Source organism: Scleropages formosus, chromosome 12 (assembly GCF_900964775.1).
Source record: "Scleropages formosus chromosome 12, fSclFor1.1, whole genome shotgun sequence".
NCBI lineage: Eukaryota > Metazoa > Chordata > Actinopteri > Osteoglossiformes > Osteoglossidae > Scleropages > Scleropages formosus.
The window spans coordinates 26,522,655-26,531,215 of NC_041817.1; the positions used below are offsets into that span (position 1 = coordinate 26,522,655).

Sequence of the window (8,561 nt, forward strand, 5' to 3'; positions counted from 1 at the left end):
GTCTGCTTGTTTTTGTGAATTGCTGAATTGGTTTTCAGGTGTAAAGTTTTTGTTAACAACAATAAAACGGAACCGACATGTGAAATGTATTACAGGAGGCCACGTGGTAAGCGGAGCTCTGAAATTGAAGGGAACAATGATGAACGCATGCGGGCCCCGGTCTGAGACGTCTTTTACTCAATTAATTCTGTCATTTTGGAAATACAGCTGTCAGCACACGACACCGCAGTATTTGCAGGTAATGCGTGGGACATCTCCTCCCTTTACAGTCATCGCATTAAGACGCAGTCCTCTGATCCTCGGCGTGAGACCGCGGGCCGACATTTGCTTTTGTCACTTGGGGGGATCCCGAGGGCCACAACCGGTTTGAGAAGTAACGAAATGCTACGCGTTTTATTTTTAGCGTGTCGGCAGGACGGCGCTAAGGCATCCGGACGTCTCTCCGAAGCACGCGCGTGCGCTCGCGGATTCGCTCGCTCTCTTCCCGTCTTGTCGAGTCGGAATATTCGCTCCGTGGCCCCTGAACGTCTCAAGCTTTCGAACATCTCGACAATCGCGACAAACGTACTGTAGAAGCCACCCATCGTATCACACTGGGATTCAGAGCATGTGACTAACCCCGTGTGGTGGATAAACACCTTAACCATTTCAGACATTCCACTTTCACTTCACCTGCATGTCAGTGTACGAGCAGCAGGTGGCGCAGTGGTTAGAGCCGTCACGATTGGAGAAGCTTGGTTCAGATCTCTATAATAGCTTTAAATGAGGTACATATCCTGAATAAATACAGTAAAAATGACACGGCTGGGTAAATAATAAGCTTTCACGTACAAAACTAACACTAAATTAGAATGGAGAAAAATGCTGAGGAAATGATGAAAAAGAAGCCCCAAAAACAGATAGTAGTAGTAGTAGTAATAATAATGATAAATGTATGAAAGATTTACATAGAAGGCCTGTTTGCTTTGAGAGAGGAGAAAAACAGTTTAAAGGGCTCAGGGGCACATTTTTCAGGTCACAGCAATTTCGGCGAAAGATAACTAATTGTTGTAAGTGAGCATTCGGGCTGAAACCACAAAAGGAATCCATTACACAAACATAATTCATACTAATTTTTAGTGGGCTGTAAACAGTTTGGAATGGACGCGCAACGGGACACGAACCAAAGCGAGCGTTTCTGCCGTGGAAAAAGCGTTCGGCTGAGAGGTCAGTCCCCACGGCTGGCAAGCGGCACGGAAAAGCATGGGAAAGTGCTGATCGCACATGCGGCGGGGTGATGCGAAAGCCAACAACCTCCACACTTTTTTAAACAGACATCGGAACCTGGAGCTGGATCCTGTCAAACAAAAAAATGTCAACAGTGAGAAAAAAGAAGAAAGAAAAACATCTGCTGAGAGATTAAAATGGGAAAGATAAGGGGTCATTAGGGATGGAGCCGATCCAGAGAGCAGCAGGTAGCTTTGCCAAAAACTTAATGTGGCCCCGACAATTTGAGTGGCTGCTCACTTGACTTTTTTAAGGAGGGAAAAAAAAAAAAAAAAAAAAAACAAATTTTTCAATATTATTATTATTATTATTATTATTATTTTTATTTAATCCTCTGAGCTGTGGGTTCACATCTGACTAACTTTGGAAAATTAGGGCATCTTTCACATTTCCTTAGGCAAGGATTTCTGAGCACCTCTGTGAATTAATGTTACCCTTTTCTTTGTTCCGTTAGCACAAGGCTGTGCATTCGGACTTGGGTTCGAAGCCATCTCAGGCTCTGCGCAGTTTGCGCGTTCAAAGTCAACTCTGTTGTCGTTCCACCTAAAGGCGAGTTACAAATGCAGCAGAACGAAATTTCGATTCTCTTTGGACCTCCGTGCGACACGGGACATACAGAGCAGTGTGTTACAAACAGACGAGTGCAAATACAAGACAGTGCAAACGTACACAGGCCAGAGTCTGTTGACAACAAGCACGACATATGATGTACAGAAACAATGTACACAATGCTAGAAAAGATTTACATATAATATAAATATAAATACAAAAAGAAGGCGATACAGCACATGTAATTTCTCAATGTGTTCACGTAGGTTTCCTTCAGGTGCTCTGGTTTCCTCCCACAGTTCAAATGCACATGCTTCAGTTGGTGACTCTTGCCTTGTGATGCAGTGGCTTCCTGTCCAGGGAGTATCCTGCCTCACACCCTGTGCTTCCAGGAGAAACTCTGGACCACCGTGACTCTGTGTTGGCCAAGTAATTAATGACGGATGGATGGATGGATGGGGCAGCGGGTTTGGTCAGGTACTCCTCTCTGGTAGGTCTGGGGTTCGAGTCCCGCTTGCGGTGCCTTGTGATGGACTGGCGTCCCATCCTCTTGTCGTCTCCTCCTTCAGCCTTGCACCCTGTGTTGCCGGGTTAGGTTCTGGCTCGCCACGACCCTGTTTGGGAGAAGCAGTTTCAGAGTGTGACTGTGTGTGGATCGTGGCAAACTTCTTAGCTCCACATTAGGACAACAGTCTAAATAAGTAAATATTAATTTTTAAAAGTATAAAAACTACACAAACTTCTTCGGGAGCTCTCACAACTCCTTCAGAAGGAAATTACTGTTTCATTTGTCACCGCCCATGATTCCGTACATTGTTTCATGCGTTTGGTATGAACGTCATGCGTCCAGAGAGCTTCCTTAGAATTACTGGACGGGTTACAGTTTGTTTTCAGCAAGTCGCTCTCTTGCAAGATCCTCTGCTGCGTTGATTTTTTTATGGAAAAATGAAGGGAAGAGAAAAACATGCTGAGGATAGAGCATTTTCTAATGTGGGTGGACATTACGATAAACCCCCGAGAATCCTGGTCCCACCGCTCCAGCATATGGTTCTGGTGCTGAAGTGAGGATTCCTCTCGCCAACATGGCGCGCGGCTTCGTCAGAAACACACCTCCAGCGGGAGTCTGCCGCGTGCCCAAACTGAACTGCAATGAAATGTTCGCCCACGAGTCGTTCTCCTGCAGAGAACGGGTTCGAGCTCCTTAGCCGACCTAGCCGCGGAGTATGAGGCGGTCGAGGTCGCGGCTCCAGCTGCTCTCGCTGCTCTCCAGCAGAGGCTGTGACAGTTTGGGGTGCGCTGGCTCACCGCGATTTGACATATTATCCTGAACAACTGGGGACATGACTGTGGGCATGGTATTTGAGGCCTGCCATATCAGGCATTCCGACCATTCCGTCGTTGTGCTCGTGAACTCGAACCCGAGCCAAACGACTGCAAGCCAAGGCCGTTTTAGCCAAGTACTTCAACGGGGTGACGGATAACATCCGAGAGTCTAAACCGCGAGGGGTTCATAACTCCAAATCTCATAAATATTTTTGCTTTGGTTTTAATATTGTTACAACAACCAAATCCTTTTTTTTTTGGGAATTTTATATAATAAATTATTTTTAATTTTTTATATTAATTATTTATTTTTATATATATATATATAATTTTCTTTCAGTTAATATTTCAGTATAACATTGAAATATTTTTTAAATAATACTCAAATATCATCTGGACGTACCAGTATTGGTGCAAAGCTACAGTACCACAATATTTGTACTCTTTCTTTAAATAGATCCTATTAATACAATTTATGATCTCTATCCTCACAGTAAAGCCCACAGAACACTATTTAAATTTAGTGCACTTATGTGACACGAAGAATATTTGAAGGAGTACGAAAGCCTTTCCCTCTAATCCATTTAAATTACAGCATCCGGCTCGATTGCAACGTTCCTGCTTTTGGGATCATTTCCGACGTCACATCAGTTGAGGAAACGCGAGCCGCGGCATTATCTGTGTGACACCTCGGCCCCGGCCGCTTCCATCGATGCGACATGCAGGCGCTGATGTTTTTAAAGAGACACAAGGGCATATGCACACCGCCGTAGAGTTTGAGCAAATCCAGCCATCTCCGGTTGCAGACAGAGAGGTGTCAAGGTGTTAGTCTTACTGCTGCTCATGTCTGCTCTTGTGTTTGTTTCTTTATGAGCACTAATTGATCCTTTTCCTTACACTTCGGTCATGGTGAATCTCCCCCTTGAACCATTATCTGCACGTCAACTTGCAGGGGAGACTTGTTTCACTCTATGGAGGAGGTACATCGAAGTTCTAGGAGCACCTGGTTCCATGCACGACCCTCTAGCTGCTGGATTATTATTATTATTATTATTATTATTATTATTATTATTATTATGGCGCTTTTGTTCAAGGTTACAGTCTTAGGTTTGTACAAGATACTCACAATAATAAGAATTTCTCTGATGATTTTCTCCAAAGCAACTTACCCATTTAAAGAGCTGCGCTGTTTTTACCACATAAATACCTGGATGAAAGGTATTGCTTATTAGAGCAGGAATTAAAACCCAAATCTTTCTAATTATGAGGTAATAGCTGTAACCACTATGGCAGCTTCTGGTTGACCACAAACACCATCCTCCTCCTCCTCCTCCTCATGCACCCCACCCCAGGTGCCATGGACAGAGTCTCATCTACATAGGAAAAGCTTATTTCGAGTGGAGATACCCAGCATGAGACATGTATTTGTACATTAGTAACAGCTCAATATGTAATGAGTGATACGTAAGAGTTTGACAGCTCAGTCCTTTTCGGTTCCCCTCTTTTCAGTGTAAAATACCCTTAATGTACCATTAGCCATTATTTCTCCCAGCAGATGGGGAACAATCTAAAGCAACATCATTTCCCAATTTTCATACCCTAATAAATACAATAATAAATACAAGAATCCAAGTAAATCCAAAGAATTCAATGCTAAATTTCTGTTGCACACCAAATCTCATGTCCAAAGACACCGACAATTAGACAAATACATTGAATAACATTTTTAATTAACACTTTTCTCTGAGTGAGCTCTCGCAACTGTATGCGGTATAAAACACCTTATTAATTTGGACTTGCCAGTTTAGGCCTTTAGCTGTATTACATATGAAATTATTGACCCGAGATGAACAGTGACCTTGCACTTTTGAAGGACTGGAGACTTTCCCTCCGTTATTTACATTCTTTTACTCATTCCTGGGTCGGGTTTTGTGTGTCTGCAGTTATTATGGTTAATTGACCAGAAATAAAAATGTTCACAACACCGAGTTCTGCCTTGGCTGCAACTTCACGCCGTCATTCCATGAAGCTTGTTTACATGTTTTGGAAATCGAGTCGTTCCTGAGCGATCGGGGCGTCGACGAGCGGACTTGGCGATAACGACGTTTAATGTGGAATCAAGGAACAATGATTTTGTTGACAGCTGTGAGTTCGTGTTCCCATGGCAACACTTCAATTCTCTGGAAAGAGCAGGCCATGGGAAAGCGTGTCCTCCAGTGTGACGTCATGGTTGACCTGGAGTGACCCCTCCGCTATCAGCTTCTTCTGAAGGTGGCATCACCTACCGTGACCCATTGCCTGGTCATTCCTACAAGTGTTTTAGCGCTGAATACACACACCGCGCACCTGTGTGTCCCTCGCATGGGCGCCGGACACTCCAGGCCTCACGTTTCTCCCTTTTCTCAATCTTAACCTAAACAGGAAGTCAGTCTGGGCCACCTGAGGAGACTTTTTTCCAGAAGTGCCATTTGAGTTCCCAGCGCTCGCTATTTTGCCCCCGGTGTTATTTAGAATACAACAGAAATTCCCAAGTAACATTGTTTATGCAGTAATAACAACATCTAATGATTGATCGCAAACTCATTCTTTTATGGCAACAATTTTCCCATGGACGTCGAGGCTCTTAAGAGCAGCCGTGTTAAACAAAAGGCATCGCATTCTATTGCCATATATGCACTTGGCCCTTTTTACCCTGTCTCACTCAGCTGTTATCAATTTAATCCCAGTAGAAAATTCCCACACTCGGCCCGTCGGAGCGTTCGCTTGATGCCTCGGCCGCTGCCGTCGCCGCACTGTGGTCACAGCGATACGCAACTAACAAGTTGCGCTCTGGCAGCGAACGCATGCTGCACCCTGGGAAGACGAATGTCGAACGTCGACATCTGGCCCTTTTGGGGCTACGGGCCAAATCAACGGGCATTGAACCCTTGTGCTGGACTCCCTACACAGTCTGGTTATGGTGAGGTGAATCCTTCACTCCACAACGTTTTACGGCTCCAGATGCATGATTTTTCTTTGCCTTTAAAAAAAAAAAAAAATAAAAAAAAAAAAATAAATGTAAATGCACAATGTCAAGCGTCAATTTTTCCACCTTTGGATGTGGACAGCAATCGTTGCAACAGTCAGGCTGCTTTACTCCAACAATGCAGTCGGCAGCTTTTCGGTAAATCTGAGCCACGGAACGGTTGCGTCTGCAGTTCCGGGCTGTTCTGTTTAGGGTTGCTGCCTTTTGACGAGGTGCTGCAGCCCGAAGTTGGGGTTCTGGTTAAGTACGAGTTTGATCGCTCCTCAATCTTTGTGGAGTTTGCATGTCGTCTACGTGGATTTCCTCCAGGTGCTCTGGTTTCCTCCCACAATCCAAGGATGTCAACTGGTGATTGTAAAAATTGCCCTTAGTGTGTGTGTGTGTGTGTGTGTGTGTGTGTGTGTGTGTGGCTACTCTGCAATGGACTGGTGCCATGTCCAGAGTATACCCTCCCCCAGCTTTGTGCCGAATTTTTCCCGGATAGGCCCTGGATCACAATGACCCTGCCCAGGGCAAGCAGTTATTTAAATTTGATGGATGGATCTCTTGACAAATGAAACACACCCTCTTATTCATCTTGATCCACAAGGCAAAGATTTTGTTCCTCTGCTCTCTGGAGCAGCAACGGGGACTTCGGCAAAATCACATCCACAAAATCGTCTATTTCTAAAATATCCTATTAGGACAAATGGCTAAAATCATCAGATTCAACATTGGGAACAGATCAAAAATCCTATTTGCTTCCAGTCTGTAGTGAGTTTTGCAGCATCTGCAGTAGAAAACCTTCTTGCCATCTTGCAGACAACAGCGATAGAAAAGGTGCGTTGGCAGTTTGTCCGTTTTGTTTCCTTTTTGCTTTCCCTCCCCTTGACTTGGATTTGGAGTCACACCTGTCCGTCAATGTCAATCAAGGAGTGAGGGAAGGGATTCGCTGGACCGGAGAGGCGGGACGTCCCAGACGACGAAAGACACTTCCCGGAGGCCACTGAGGAGCTTGTTGCTGGATTAATGAAGCAGCTCCGGTGTGATTTCCACAGCGATTTTGTCCTTCCTGTTTACCTTCTTATTGTTACTTTGATATTTCTGTAACAAACACCACCCACATTAGCTGTAAGAGCATAAGGATGCTCCAGGCTCCAGTGGCGCAATCGGTTAGCGCGTGGTACTTATACAGCAGTGCCCAGCGAAGTGATGCCGAGGTTGTGAGTTCGAACCTCACCTGGAGCAGTGTCTTTCTTTCTTGTGAGCAGCACTCCAGATTTCGCTGGCGTCTCCCACAGCCTCGTTGGAGCTATTGCTCGCGGGTTGAGTGGCTGTAAATTTAAAGATAATGTGCCGGACTCTAGAATGATTGTCATTACAGTTATATATTCAAATCTATCCATCCGTCCGTTGTTAGCAGACACCTTTCTCCAAAGGAGCCCCAGGTGAACAAAAATGCATCAGCAGCAGAGGAAGAGCTTGAGACACAGACATATGATTATGGACACAGCCTGTGTTTCTGACACCACCATGTTGCTGGTTCATGTTCCTCCGGTAGCTCCCACAGGAGTGACAGTCAAATAGCAAATACGTAGATAATCACAGCAGATGGTGTTATATATGGATAACTCATATATGGAGCTGTCTGGAGATCAGGAGAAAAGTGGCTCTGGATGAGATGGGTTTGAGGCCTTTCTTGAATTCTGGGAGGGATTCAGCAGCTCTGAGGGGCAAAGGGAGCTCATTCCACTTCACTGGGACCAGTGCAGATACTGTAAATTTTATCTCCCAACCGATGTCCTAAAAAGGCAGGGAATTCTCCGGCTCAGCCACTATGAGACATTGACACGATTTAAAAGCGCACTCGTAAAGATTTTCCTTCACACACGGATAGCGGGGGATCTCAGACAGTGCGACACAAGCATCTGAATGTGATCAAATATGACTTTAACAGCCCATTCTTTGTGCCTCGAACCAAACAAATTGCACACCATTGTCAGCTTCAGTTTATGACATCTGCATTTTACTGACGAAATGCATTTTTAACGCATGGAAATGCCTCGGTGCCATCGACCACACAGTGTACATGACATATGACGAATGTTAAAATAGACACCTTATAAAGAGCATTCCTGTATACGTGGCCCGCAAAGTGTGCGTTACAGTGCTCCGGCCCCCTGCCATTGTCTGCTTAGTGGCTCGTCCACATTCTGCTTCACCTGACAGGCCTGTCATTGCGGGCAACAGACTGCTATTAAGGCAATAACCTCTGTGATGTCATGCCAAATTGTATTTTACAGCTGGTATCCATTATGGATGGGCCACATGATGGATATGGTCATAATATTAATGTAAGACTGACAGATAGACGACATGAATCACAGCAGACTTTATTTTAAAGCCGGATTTTCATTGG

General features: G+C 44.8%; 1 non-coding gene across 1 annotated transcript; it reads left to right on the forward strand.

Moving 5' to 3' along the window:
* The first annotated feature begins 7,296 nt into the window (after positions 1 to 7,296).
* On the forward strand, positions 7,297 to 7,390 carry trnai-uau (transfer RNA isoleucine (anticodon UAU)). The gene is made up of 2 exons: positions 7,297 to 7,334; positions 7,355 to 7,390. It is a non-coding gene; the product is annotated as a tRNA-Ile (tRNA).
* The last annotated feature ends 1,171 nt before the right edge of the window (positions 7,391 to 8,561 follow it).